This window comes from Pleurodeles waltl, chromosome 5 (assembly GCF_031143425.1).
Source record: "Pleurodeles waltl isolate 20211129_DDA chromosome 5, aPleWal1.hap1.20221129, whole genome shotgun sequence".
NCBI classification, from domain to species: domain Eukaryota; kingdom Metazoa; phylum Chordata; class Amphibia; order Caudata; family Salamandridae; genus Pleurodeles; species Pleurodeles waltl.
This window is the reverse complement of record NC_090444.1, coordinates 470,786,053-470,801,995: the sequence shown is the minus strand read 5'-3', so window position 1 is coordinate 470,801,995 and position 15,943 is coordinate 470,786,053.

Here is a 15,943-nt window from a genome sequence, read left to right as displayed (position 1 = left end):
ATTGATAACCAACATCGTGGCTAGTTATCCTGGGAGTGTACATGACTCATACATCTTCCGTCACTGCACCATCAATCAACACTTCCAGGATGGACGATATGGCAATGGATTACTTGTCGGTAAGTACAGAAAACCTACTGACATACACACTGCACAGAAACACTCTAGGACCACAACACATACACCACAACTGCAACATGTCGACAAGAACACACTCAGGTCGTGACATAGCTAGCCAGGTTTCATTGGTCACCATTGGACCTGTCACACATCTGACAATACTGTACAGCCTAATGTCAATACATCTGTGGCACAACGTTTGGAGTGAGTCGGCTAAATGTCACCTGCAAATAGTAAGCCTCACAATCATGTTTTCTACAATCCATTGCAGAAGTCTAAAGGTATGGGATGTACATGGTACATTGATATCAACGTGTTAACAACACTGTCAAAATTAACCTGTGTATGGAACTATCATCTCACCCCCAATCAAGACACAGGGACACCTGGATCACAAGTCACAGTGCAAGGGAGGGCACACTGGACTGCAAAGTCCTAAAGATACTGCCGACAAACACTCACCAGCCAAACACTCGGTCAGCCAACAAAACAACACAATGCAGATGGTACATCCTATAAGCCCAGGATGCTACACAATAACACAAAAGAGACACAGACAACACAAGACAACTACTGACATGCAAGCTGATATTAATGGGCCAAGCTACATCTAAATTATCCCATTCTCTTTCTCCTACAGCTGATCAGGTGTATGGGATCCAGCCATGGATCATGACACCATTTGCCAACCCAAGTACTGCAGCAGAGCGTGCTTACAATGAGGCACATAGGAGGACACGCAGCATAGTCGAGAGGACCTTCGGCATCCTCAAGTCCAGATTCAGGTGCCTCGACATCACTGGCGGTAGCCTCCTATATTCCCCTGAAATGGTCTGTAAGATCATACTAACATGTTCCATCCTGCACAACATTTGCATAAGAAGGAACATTCCCCTCCTGGAACCAGACCCACACATGGCTGAAGACGAGGAAGACGAGGATGCTGCCCTGCAACATGAGGGGGAACAACCAAACACGGCTGCTGGAGTGCGTAGGCGCCAACACATTGTGAACAATTTCTTTTAAATATAATCACCATCACCACTTTATGAACTATTGTAAATAAACACTGATAAGAAACACCACATCATGGTCTGGCTAATCATTTTTACACACCTTTAGCTCTAACTATCAGAAGAAGAGTGTCACCGCATGGAGCATTGATGATATAACAATCAGGACACAGAAAATCCCACTACAAATGTGATGCCTATCATACAACGGTCACACACACACACAATGTAAATGACTGACATCCTGTACAGTTCACCTTTGAAGGGCAATAGCTGAGGACCACACCTATTACACACATACATGTTGGAAACATGGTTCATCGCAGCATATGGCACACAACTAAAACACCATCACTCAAGTAGGGGAAAACAGGCCTCATACATCAGGCAGTTGACATGCTTTTGCTTCTGGTACAGGAATGTATGACCAGACCCTTGACAGCAGTAAGTCCAACTACATACAATCTTTGCAAAGACTATCTGTCACTAGAGTTACACATAAGCAGAACATACACAGCACAAGTGCCACACATATGACAAGCATCCAGCACATTACATCCCATCTACATGTCAGCCCTTTTCTAAAATCCTGACACACCCATGCGCCTGGTCACACCCCACCTGTCTGAAGAGGTCCCTGGAATACAAATATGTGTACCCTGACATTCCCTCATCTACACACACACACTAACAAGAGTCATCCAGTGTGCCACACCCTTTCCTATGGTATACCATTGTCATAGTACTATCTGACTGCATGGACGTCAGCTCAAATAATACACTGGCTTGGAGTATATAAGGCCTGGTATCACTTGTAGATTGCTTCCTGTGTGAAAGGTACTGTAGGCCATTTGAAAGCAAATCTCATCCGACAGGACTTGTGAGACACTGATGGAGGCCACACCAGTGATCACCTCCATGCACACCACCCAAATTTACATGCACCGTCCCTGCTGATGCCTCCAACAGCATAGATGTTGACATTTTGGCAAATACACCGTTAAGCATTGCTACTAATGTAGCTGTGTAACACTGTATCTGGGTTCATGTGTCACCTTCAAAACAACACAGGACATACACAGTTTGACATGTCAACTGTCTACTGCTCCCTCCGACCAATCTTAGTCAGACCACTGATCATGTCACATGTGAAAGAGCTGGATCCTGATTGACCCTGCATCCTCTCAGCCTGACTGGCACCTGTCCGTGGGTTACCCTAAAGATTCCCGGTGGCCACATATAGGCCACACTTGCTGTTCAAAACCTCTCATTCCTCAGAGACTAATTTGTCATTTGCCTCATCAATGTATACTCAAATACATTGTATTGCATCATCTGACTTTTATTTGTACCATATTAGTTACAGTGCCCTTGAATAGCTAAATCATGCCCCATCCCTTGTCTGGGCCTCATTAATGCCTAAACTACAAAGTGTGACAGTGTACCTGGGCCATAGCCTGGGATGGGTTACGTGGGCTCCAGCAGAACCAGCAACCTCAGATATTGTCCATGAAAAGTCTACACATTTTAGGACCCTGACAGTTCACACGCTGAGTAACATTGTCTAAATAATAGAGATGGCCCGTGTGTGGTGAATAGCAGCCATATTATTCTGCACAGAGGCTATGATGTTCCCAGATGCAGTTGCATCCACAGAGGCCAACCTGAGTACAAATGTTGCAATGACACATGCCGGATCCTGACACCTGAGACATTCTCTCACTCAGCACACCAAGGTTGACCAGTTGAAAGTCTCATTACACGTCTTCAGTGACAGTGTGGGACCATCCACGTGTAGGTTCCCATGTCCTCAATGACTTTACTCACATTTATCTCCAAAGGATACTCATTAGATACACAATTAGCTGCCACTAACTCATGATGAGACCTGGACGTAACAGTGACAACATACACCTTACCAGTTGATACAGGATCAACATTGGACCACACACATGAACATGACACCTCTGTGCAATTGATCACAGGAAATATGTGGACACGGGCTGCCTCGGATGCTGGTACACCACAGCCACTGTAGAGGTGTGGCTCAGTTATATGTCATCAACTGTGGCCTCATAATACATATCTGCTCCACCTTTGGCTCTCTGGCACAATTACAAGGTACCCACTTCGTCAAGGCTTTTCCCTGACTCACTGTTAGAGTCACCAACAAGTGCCCTAGAAGCAGTTTACAAATATCCAGGACAATAGGAAGGTCCGACTGTGAGCAATTCTCATTACCAAATGTCAGCCATCCATCTGGTGCATGTTTTTCCATTTGTTGTGTCTACCTTACCCAAAACCTTGGTAGGCCACACAATGGATGTTGCCACATGTATGACTGACACATGTCCTAACGCATTTCCACATTGACTTGCATCTATGGTATGGACACATTGACTACACATACTACAAGCAAATTTGCTATAATGCATCTTGTGATGCACCCACACTGGGCCTACAACTACATTAGTGGCCACTGCACACATAGTGAGCCATAGCCATTGAGGTATCGTACCCATGTACGTCACGCTGCTATCTTCTCCTGATGGCAAACATGGCCAAATTCTGCAAGACATATATGTAGCCCAGACATTTGGTCAACTAGTGCGTCAGCCAACCGTCAAACTCCAGCTAATGAAGTAGTGGTGCATTGTCAGCTGCAGTATGATGTCTCACATATGAACATACAACACCAATCACCAAAGTGGTTGCAAGCAGCCTATCACAGTAGTGTCTCAATTGTAACCTAGCATGAAGATTGAAACATGCCACTAAACCAGGTAATGCATTAAGGGCCACATGCATCAAAAACCTATTTGCTATTATAACATATGGAACTTAAAAAAATTGCTATTAAATCAATGCTAAATGGTATGTCTGATTTTTCAAAAGCAGTAATAGAGAAAACTTCAAATGGGCAAATGCTATTACTGATTTGCAAACAGAGAATCATACTCAATTTGCATCTATGGGCCTGCTGCCAATGGTTTAGCAGTACAGAAATTGGGAAAACCGTTGATTAATTAGCAAGTGAGGAACAGCAAATCCCAGGGTGCTGGGGGCCTAAGTCCCCCTCTGCTGCAGCCCAATTAAAATCTTTTTACGGACATGTGAAGCACACACATGCTTAAGGGGCATGTGTGCGCTACATGTCTATAGTAAAACATTTTTCTTCTAAATTATCTGGTAATTAGCACATGGTTACCACCAAAAATTGTTTAGGCGTCAATTGCATTACCTAAATGGCCATTTTGCAATTAGGAAAAGCTTGATACATGTGCTCACAAATTAGCTAATAAGGACACCCTGTTAGCTCTTTCATATTTGGAGAGTCTCAATTTGCAATTATCTACATGTGTGCGCAATTATAAGTAATCTCCATTTTGGCCAATCCTTACTATTGCACTGTGAATGCCTTCCGTACATCCTGAAAGGCAGATTTGCTTTCGCTAAACCCAGTATTTTGCATTTAGCACCGTTAGGTAAAGCAAATTTGCATGAATCATCTGGACATAAAAAATATATAATTTGCATTATGCGTCATATTTACACGCATACAGCTTGTGCGTCAAATTTTTTTGACGCACAGGAGTGAAAATAATGCTGCATCCAAATATTATTAATAATTGGTAAATAATATTTGGATGCAGCATATTTTTCACCTCCGGAAGTGAAAATTATGCTGCATCCAAAATATATTTACCATTTATTAATAATATTTGGAGGCTGCATTAATTTCACTCCTGTGCGTCAACAAATATGACGCACAAGCTGTATGCGTGAAAATATGACCCATAATGGAAAAAAACGGTGGCCATGTTATGCTGGATGTGATGTAATAGGATATCCTGTTTACAGAATCTGTACAGTGGGTGTACTTTCACTTTCACTTTGCAGTCTGTGATTCTTCTAGACTGTGTGGCTGTGTGCAGAGTGTTGTCCTGTGATTTTGTGCTTTTGTGTCCTGAGTGCTATCTTACTTGTTGTTTTGTCATTTAAATATTGTTGTATAATACTGTCTGAGTGTGTGTTTTTTACATTTGTCCAGTCCAGTGGTGTATTTATTGTCTGTGGGAGTCTGTTGTGGGTACTGTTATATAGGGGATAGTTGGGCTCTTCTAATTGTTAAGTTTACTTTGTATTTCCTTACTCCTACTTTCCCCATTTTCGCCTTTCTTCTTTTTTCCACTACATTTTCCCCTTTTCTGTGCTGAGATGTTGGGTAGGCCACGTCTTGCCAGGATGGGTGAGGAGGAATTGGGGGGGGTTCATATGGCTGGTGTGCCATTTCCTCCCACTGATGCTCGAGGCTGGGGGTAGGGTGATACAGGGGTATCACACTGAGGCCCGAAAAGTCCGGTGGGGGAAGGTGCGGCATCACTTGGTGCGTGTGTATGGGAGCCAACGCAATGACCACCAGCTGAAGCACCGCTGGGCTGACCTGATCTCCAGGGAGCAAGATCTGCTGGACCACCTGGGAATCATGATTGGTGGCCCTGTTGGTGAGTACAGATCATATAAATGTGCACAATTAAAAGCTGGGTAGTGACATGAAATGATTGGTACACAATCTGCCCGATAAGTTTCTGACTGTGTGTAATGCTGAGGAAACATACAGGGTAATTGATGCACTATGTGAAGGATGACAAATGCTAGCAGTCAGGCACCTCATGCTCTGCAAACTTACAGGATGCTTGTTGCTTAATGTAAGTTAGTGCCGCCATTGTGTCAGACAAGCTAAACATTAATGAGGCAATCATGACTCTACAGGTCACAATTGCCAGTGAAGTATGGATGTACTAACATCATACCTACATATGTTGACGCTATAGCTAGACTGACATTGGAAACCCTACATGATGCTGAAAATGAGTGCTGCCTTCCCGTCAATTGATGATAGCAATGTGGCCCAGACATATGTCTCATGTGTGTCTGGTGAGTGTGTAAGGAAAGTGTTCACGGAAGTGCTATGCCTGTTAGGGATTAATGTGCTCCTTCATATTTTATTGATACATGCCAGATCTGGACATGAACCATTTTTGGAAAGGAGTCAGGTGCCCTCAGCTAACATCTTAGACAGGTATTTGGTGTTTCTTGTGCCAAAATCCGATTAGGTATGGCAGTCCAAAGGTATGGACTAGGGTACAAATATCTATGTTTGGTGCCAATCACCATTGTTGGGACACATCAATTTATGAAACTGTAACAACATGAGGTATTGCCAAAGTCCCTGCCCCTCTGTACAATGTACCTGTCTGTCACAAATGTGTCATGACCACATAGGCTGTTTGACAGGTCATCCAGTCCTCAAGTAACCTGCCTTGGGATGTCTCTCTTGGATGCACATGATGAGATGAATACACACCAATATTGTTACTGCTCACTAATGGAGGTGCATGTTTGCCACCACATGACAGTCAGGGCCACTGCATGTGTGTAGAAGTGTGTGTAACTGTAGCAGGAGACCCATCCTATGTAAATGTTGGCCGTGAGATATTCCATCCAGTATGAGCATGTCTGAAAGGGTTTCATTACTTATGTCAGCTTACACATTGTTTTTGTTATTGAAATTATTTGTCAGTGCACTGATTCGGAGCACATTCTTCCTTCCATGCTTTACAGGTGGACCTGCACCGTACACAGTGGGAGAGGTGGCTCGTTTTGAGGACCCCGACACCTACAGTGAGTGTTGACATGTGTGTTATGTTTTGTGTTTGCTGGTGATGTGTGATGGACTCCTGTGTGTTGAAAACATTGCAAGGTGTGATGCGCTGTCCAATCATTAGTCTTATTCCATTAGTGGGATTTCAGTTCTTATAAAATTTTGAGTTGACCAACGCTTATCCAATTGTCTGATCTAGGGTTTGTAGACCATTCCTGTAGGCCCCGCTATGAGAACTGGGGTGAGTCATGTGGAATACACTAGTTACAATAAGAGTTGCACTGGGACTCGTCTCAGACTGAGTCTGCATGTCAGACTCACATTCTTCCAGATAGCTTCTGCTAATTGCTTTTATGAAGACTGCTGCTTCCCTATTCACCAATGTACTGAGTACACTGTAGGTTGAACCTTCTGGGAGCATGTACTTCCACATGTTGTACTACAAGTGTGTGGAACTACAGTGCAAAGGCCTAGGTGTGCATGCTAATCATGATCATGGGTGTTCTTGCTACTCTGTGTCTGTTGAAAATAATGCCTCACTGGAAGTATGTGATGTTGACCTAGGTCAGTATATTCTGACATGTGTGGGCCTTGGCTAGGTCAAGGTTTAGCTGACTCCGATTTGTTGATAGCCCTTACCGGTGGGGTGTGTGTGTAGAGCCAAACACATGTTGAGCTTTCTATGCACTCCTGGGTGTGCATGTAGTTTGGAATTGTTTCTTGTTCTTCAACCTCCCCCCCCCCCCCAAACACAGGCATGGGTTTGTGAATAGGGTACCTAGGACTGAAGCTACCAGTATGTTACACATACTTGTGACTATTTGAAAGTTTGTTTTGAACCTAGTGTACACACTCAGGTATGGCACATGAGTACTGTACTAGCAAATCCTATTACAAATAGCAGACCTCGTGGTTTGTGTTTATCATCACATAAACTGACAAATGTAGTCCAGGCAGTAGGCAGAGAATGTGCAGCATGATTGTTAGCTGACAACTGTCAGTACTCTGATGGCAAGTTATTGCCAGTTGTTACCCATCATGTAGGTTTTGGATATGCTATGTGTGAGATGTCCTTTTTAGGCAGGCTTGCCATGTACGTCCTCTGAGACTTTCAATGATCTGTATGGTGATATGAGCTGTTACAAGTACAGTAGATGTATTGTCAGATTGACCACTTGTGCTATTTCACACAATGCAGTTCCTATGGTAAATAGTTGCCCTTTGTCTTCACAGCTGCAAACATGACACCCGCCCAGAAACATGAATTTGAGAGGCGGCCATGAGGTACAGACACATCCTGCAGGTGCAGTCGGGGTTCCGAAGGATGGCCCGTACATACCAGTCAGATCGGGCCTCCAGAGCATGGTGGGCTTTACCACAGGGTGGCCCAACGTTGCCCACCACAGCCACCACCACCACAACCACCGGTTCTCCCCAGGTGGCCACACCCACAGCGGGGACAGTTGTCCCTACATCTGCAGCACACCCAGGCCCCAGCAGTGTGACAGCTGCAGGACAGTCCAGTGGGCTAGGCTCCACACGGCCACAGAGCACCTCGGCCGGGACACAAACGGCACCAACAGTAGATCCAGCGGCATTCCTGGCTTTGGAACATAAGATGGACCGAGTTTTGAGGAGGGTGAACAATCTTACCCAGGATGTCAGCTACATAAAGAGGCGGGTCAAATCGATCAGGCTGACCCTCCGGAGGGCCAACCTAAGAAATATCTTTTTGAAGTGGACACGATTCCCTCCCCTCCCTCCTCTTTCCTTGTTCTCATGATTAGTGGGTTTGGGGGATTAGTGTTAGGTTAGTATAGGCTGTTAGTTTAGTTAGTGTTAGGGAGGGGGGTGGGGGGTCCTGAATCTTTCTACTTTTACTTATTAAGTGTGTTCAATGTTGGGGTTCCTGTGTGTTTCATTAAAAAAAAAAAAAAAATCAAACCTAAATAAAAAAACATTTAAAAAAATTATATGATTGTTTAGGATAGTATAGTATGTGTGTAGGTTAGTATGTGTTGTCCTCCATGTGTCCTGTCTCATAATGGGGGGTTGATGTTTAGAACAATTCGTTACATGTGATGAGTAAGTTTAGCTTAGGTTAGTTAGGGACAGTTGTGGGTAATGAGTAGTCAGGTTAGATTAGGGTAGGTATGACTTTTCCCTTAGTTTCCTCTTGTGTGATTAGTTTTGAATAAATATATAGATAACCCTTTACATTATGTGTTAACTGCTTCTTGATCATGGCCTTGGCATCAGTGTAGATGATTGTTGTTCTATGACATTTGTGTCCTATGCTACAAACAAATACAAACTGAGGTGTAACATGGCAGCTACCCCAGAGCTACCTTGGTAAGAATCCACCATTTGTTTGAACCACCAATCACAGTTGACATGGATCACAAAGTATTTTTGTTGATGAGTATGTTTTCTACGTCACAAAGTGTGATTCCAGACTTGGTATTGGGGGGACAGTTTTAGGTCTGACTGCAGTGTGATGTTCAGGGACCCCTTCTAAGATGAGTTCTTGTAAACACTCTTGTCTTCTTGTCTTCTTGACTCACATAGATCATTTGTGTCACTATTCAGCATGATTACCTATTTGGATGTTAACTCAGAAAGGTTCATTCATGCAGTGTTTTGTAGTGTTTGCTTAGATTAGACTGCACAGTTCTATGTGTTAGTATTGCTTGGTGACAACATTTATCAGCCACGAATAGTTGACTTTGATATCCCTTGAGGAAGCATTATTCTGTCCAACACAGCATGATGGTGTGTGGTTTCTCACTTCATCAGTTATTCTCCTCAGGATGGGCAGGCTATGATGCAATCCTGGCCACTGTGCAGATGTATCTGACTACATGATGTCAGGACAGTTGTATTGACAAGCTACATGATTTGAACACAGCCACATTTGTGTTATCTACTGCACAGTTGATGTGTTACATTACACAGAGACATATTTGTTGTGCAAGTGCTATTTATTGAAAAGTGCTGTAGTGCAATATGTACATTTTCCATGTTTGATGAGTCCGTTCTAGTGAAATCTTACATTGTGATCCTACAGAAGGGGTGTAGGTAATGCTACTGACATGCTGGGGTGATGTTACAGACAGTGCAGAGGGACAGGATTTGCCGATTAGTAGGAGAGAGACATTCACTGGGCATGCTGACAAGATATACAGTGGTTAGCAGAACAGTCATTGAGTAGAGTTGTTGTAAGACTGGCATTTGACAAAACGTAGGACCTTGGTAAAAGTTGGCCGTGGTGCAGGAACTAGTGCTTCCGGGCACTCTTCCGTGTGAATGTGATCTGTTCCATGTCTTCTTCTTCTGATGTGTGTGTTGCCTCCTCTGTCCTTGTTGTTGTTGGTTGTGAAGGGGCAACACACACCTCAGTGTTAGAAGACGTGGAGTCAGACATCCCGGTCGCTGCTCCCTGTGAAGGTCTTAAGGGCAGTACTGCAGCAAGGAGGATCTGCTGGTTCTTGAGAATAGCAGCCACATCACGATGGTAGGCAGCCAGGTTGGCCCTGAGGGAGTCATGATTGCATTCGTGCATGCAGTGGAAGGTTTGGGGTGCGAGGTGTTGTGGCAACTCCCTTACTGCAGTGGTGAATTCCTTGACAGTTTCTTGTAGTCCTTGCAGGATGGATGTTAGGGCTTGCATAGCTTCTGCCTGATCTGCAGATGACATCATGCACGAACGCACCCCCTCAAGGCTGGCTGCCATAGTTTGCATCCCCACCCGCACCTCCTTGGCCAGCTCTCGCTGTACACCAACTACAGTTCTCTCAAAGCTGGTGCCAGTGTCGTCTGAGTCCTCAGCTGTATTGGAGCTGGCAGGTCTTACAATTGGGGTGGTGGGTGGATCCTCTGCGATGGCTGCTTGTTCCGTGCTCCTCCTTGTGACTGAAGGTGGGGTCTGGAGGGTTTCAAGGACCTTTTGGATGGTCTCCTGGGGAATGTTTATCGGCTCGTCATCCATGTCATCAGGGAAATCTGGGACAGGCATATCGGCAGGAGATCCATCTTCCTCTGCAATGAAACAGGGTACAATTAGTGTGTCTGTGTTGTGACAATTTTGACGTGACGTGCCTGCCTTTTGATGAATTCACTTTGGGATCTTGTTTTGTATTAATATCTGCAGTCCTTCAGATGGACATTGTTTCAGGCCTATGGCCCACCTGTGTGTTGCCAGAATGTTATTGAGTTATCAGACTTGTCAGCCTCATTGCCTCTAGGTGTTGCTTTATGCCAAATAGAGAATTGCCACCTTTTTGTCCTACTCGACCCTCCGTGTATATCCATTCTCATGGTGAAACCTTTTAACTGGCTGTGGGTGTACTGATGGCCCTGGCAGCACACTTAACTATCAGGACCTGCCCCAATCCCTGATCTTTCACATCGACTTAATTGTAATTGACATGTAGCATATCCTATGCATGGCAATGTTATGATGTGATATGGATGTTGACATTGTTAATGTGTCCTGCTGATGTTGGGTAATGTGTGTTACATTGGATTGCCCTGATAATCGTATCAGTGTCCTATTTCCCCCTCTGACTGTGCAGGTGTATTTCAGTGACCAGTTACATGTGTCCCCTCCTCAATGCTGTTGTCTGAGCAGTATGACATTTGTGATGTTGCCTTGTTAGCCAGGCACAGGATGGACCCTGACATATGCAGCATGGGTGTGTCCTTAGTGCTGTGTCACTCCTATTGTTGTTTACATTGGCTGATGTTTGGGGCAACTATGGGCATTGACATTTGAGTGTACTGGGGCCTTTGTCTTGTTTCTGGAGATTGTTGCAGTTGTCATCCTCACCCCCTAATTTAGGTATGTATGATCCATGGGGAGGTTACTGCCATTGGCTACTTGAGCTGCACACAGATCAGAGGTGGTAGTGGCAACTGTTGTTGCAGTTACATTGCAGTTGTCGGTTTGGCTAGAGGATTGCTAATAGGGCCGTAGTTAATGTAGGAGGTATGTTGGCCGATGAGTGCCAGGATGTCAGTTTGACGTAGTGGCCTTCCCTCCTGGCGTGGCTTTCCATTTGCTCCATCGTTGGCATGACAGCATGCCCCCATGGGACTGTTGTTGGTGTAGTGTAATGGTGTGCCCCAGCTTATGTTTGTGCAGGCCATGCCCCCCTGCCGTGCCCCTTTACCCATGCCACTCCATGTATATGATGACTTACATGCAATGTGTAGTAGTATCCCCCCCCATGCTCACAGTTGACATTATTGCATTATAATTCCCCATGCGACTTACCCTGCATGTGCGTTGTCTCCTGGTAGTCTGCGCTGTCCTGTCCTTGAATCCCTGTGACGATCTCCTCAGGGATGACGGCTGCAACCTTCTCCTCCATGTGGTCCAGGGCCTCCTGGTGTGCTGGACTCCCCCCACCAGTCTGCAGTGCTGCCTTCCTGTTCCTGGCCATCTTTTCCTTGGTCCTGCGTTTGCAGTCATGCCAGCGTTTCTTGCACTTGATGACTGTTCTGCGTACTTCTGCCACACTGTTAATCTTGTCAACAATTTGTTGCCATATAGCCTCTCTCCTACTGATTGGCAACTTTGAGGTGACAAACAGTTGGTGCTGGTGTTCCGTCACCTCTTTAACCAGGATTTCCTGCTCCTCTGCACTGAAGCGACACTTTCTTTTCTTTCTATAAGTGTCCTGGTTCTTGTGTGGGTCCTCCTGGCTGGTTCCTGGTCTGCTGTCATCTTCCTGGGGTCTGTAGTGGCATCTGGGATCCATTTTGGCTCTCCTCTGGTGAACTGGCAGTGTTCGCGTTTTTTTTTTACGCTATTGCGTCACAAAAAACAGCGCATATCCGGTTTGCGGTGTCGTAAATCGACCCACAGGCATTTCCGCCGCATTAACGTCGTTTTCCTTTACGACTTGACGCTGCGGTGTGCGTCAAAAATAATGACTCCCACCTGTTGTTTGCGCCGCAGTGCGTCAAAGTATAAATATGACGCCCGCACGGCGCAACAAAATGGCGGTAATTTTTTTGATGCAAAACTGCGCCGGTGCAGTTTTGCGTCAAAAAATATAAATATGGGTCTAAGTGTTGGCCCTCAAATATAAGTGGAGTTGCTCCGCCCCGGAAATCACCAGCGCAAATAAAGCACTGCTTCAGATGCACAGGGGCAACATATGCAGTCCTTTACACATGTGGATATTTTATGCTCAGTGATCCTTAACTGGCGGACACCGTCCTCTCAATAGTGGATGCACTGGGTTATTCTTCTGTCACTTTGCATTTACCCCGGGTTACACTCACCGGGGCTCCATACACAAGACTGGTTACAAGCCAAGCATGGAACTGTGTGGCGACACCTCAGCCACAGCAGTTCTTCCTCACAGAGGCCTGTCTGCATTGTCCATCGACATAGCAGCTCAGAGCACGACTGCTGCTGAAGGGGCCTTGAAGGAACAAGTGTGTCTGGATTCCATCATCGTCACCAATGTGCTGAAGGTGAATGACACTTGACCGAGGTGCCAAACACTTCGTCGACCATTAAAGAACAGATCCCGAGTGCTCAGATCCCCTTTACTTAATAACTTCCACCACACCTGGCATCATGGTGAAGGCATGAGTGTAAATTACAGATGGAAAGGGTGGCACACAACAGAAGAGGAGGAATCTTTCCTTCCCAGTGTGAAGAGGAGCTGGCCCTTGACTGAGAATATTCAGAAGAAATGTGCAGTTGATTGAAGCCAGTCATCTCAAGGTTGTGAGGCACCCAGGAAGCAAGATTGTTAGGCACTAATGAGCCAACAGCAGCTTGCCGCTGAGATGGACTTAAGTGGCAAAGAACTTCTGAATCACCTCAAGGGCCGAATACCTGGAGACAAACTTCTGGAAATGAAAGTGTGATAAGCCTACATCGCCCGACCTTCTCTGTACCGTCACATACCATGTGGCAGCATTATCTGCCTATTTATAGACATTGAGGTAGTTCTCTTTGCTCAAAGCCTTAAGATACTATCTTATTGACTGCAGAAAGGCACTGCGATTCTAGCACCACTTAATCGTCTGTTACTATGTGCTAGGAACATCAACACTGTATGTGCCACTTGGGTTGCCATCTGGCCAGTTTTATACCGGAATAGCCAGCATTTTAATGTTCCGGTCAGTACACAAATTGGAAAACTAACATAAAGTTTTTTCCCCCTAATCAATACATACTTTAAACAATAAATGCAACAAGAAAACACTTTACAATGCGTTTTTCAGCTGTCCTAGTGACCCCTGACTTATAATCAAGGAAAAGACAGAAAGACCATGTTAAAATGAATACAGACGATTTCATATAAAAGTCTACTAAAGAATCACATCCGGACCCTTACAGAATGTTAAAACGTAAATAGATGGCCTGTATTTTTCTCTGTGGCAAACCTATGCTTCACTGGTGCTCAGAGTAAATGAGGATTCATCAGAGAGGCCATCGAGGTAGATGGACTTTGCCATTGGGTATGTATTTATGGTTTCTTACATTTAGTTATTTAGAACATGATATCTTGAATATTGGTTTAATGTAATTAATATTAAATGTAGATTTAAGTAACTTTCTATACTTTAAGTCGGAAGCCAAAACGTGTCTGATGTATCCTTCTCAAACCAAGATGGAGTCCATACATGGAACTCATGTGACATGAGAACAAACATGAATTAGAATGTGGTAGCTATCTATGTACTCTAGTATATCAAAGAGCTTACGCTGAAGTACTTTGCTTCCCAATTGCCACATTTTGTCTGATCGCATCTCCCTCTGTTTTAATAATGAATTGTGCTACGTTCACCCTTGGAAATTGTCTTGTTGGAGTACCACCATCAGTAATTGTGCTCACTCGCAAACTTTCTTGAAAGGCAGAATCATTCCATAATTGACCTTCTTGAACTAACATTATGTTCTGGTCTGTGGAGTGACAATCTCTCATTCTTTCTAAAGACTTTGAACCGTGTATTTGATTTGGCTTTTTGAAAGTATTGTATACTGCATTGAATATGATTCAAGGTAGTTAAAGGGTTCGTTTCGGTATACATAAATCATTACACTCAGAGAAGTTAGACACATGTTGCAGGCGAACTCTTTGTATTCACAAGCACACGTAGGTGCAGAATACTACTAAAAGGTATATCACACAAACCGTAGATCAATTCATGAGACTAAATATTAATGTTGTTTGCTTACACTGTTTAGGACTCGAACACAGGAGACCTATTTAAACCTGGTCCACGAGAAGGTGCTACGCAGTGATGAGTATTTTTTCTCAATTCCCCTTTCCACCTATGTAGTTGGGAATGGCTTTTAGCCACCATGGAGTACACAGTGGGCAAGACGAAGCAGCATCAACGTTTAGACATCCCTGCAGTGGAACTTTGAATCGGACACTATGGTTTTAAGTTAGAGATGAACATGGGCTCTAAATGCCAGTGGCACAATTCCTACTGGTGATCTGATGTGTCCTGCGAGTACCCTCAGCCATGTGGGTGCCCTCAGCAATTGAAAATTGAGACTGCTAGTTATAGCATATAAATGTATTTTACTCTTGCTGTATTTTGGGTGTTTGCCCGAAACCAGAAAGGGTAGCCCCTGCATTAACTTTGATTTAGGGGTCCCACCCGATTCCTTCCCTGTCACTCCTAGAAATGAACACTGAAGCTCAACTTTGGAAGGTAGTACAGAGCACTCTGAAATCATCATCTTGGATAATGAGTGGACTACAGTTAATTAAGGGTGGTTAGTTTTCTGGATGAGTTTACTTGTTGCACTGTTTCTGGTATCTTTGCCCTACTGACTGGAATAATGTCAATACAGCCAAAAAAAGACTAGAAAGACAAGTGACCCCACAGGCAGTTGAGGATGCCCTAACCTTCCCTCAAGTCATGCTGTGCTCCATGGGGGCCAGTGCTATGTTTGTCCCTGTGTGTTCCTATGTAAGCAACACGACTGCAAGAGGGGTCGTATCTCAGCCCAGGAAGAATCTACACCATTATGGTTTTCTGTGTGGAACTTTTAACTGACCCACATTTCTGTACATAAATAAAAGATCCAGTTTTACTTCACAGACGTAGGTCTGATAGAAACCTTAGTTTAACAACTAGAAGTAAGGGAATAATAGGAGCAACT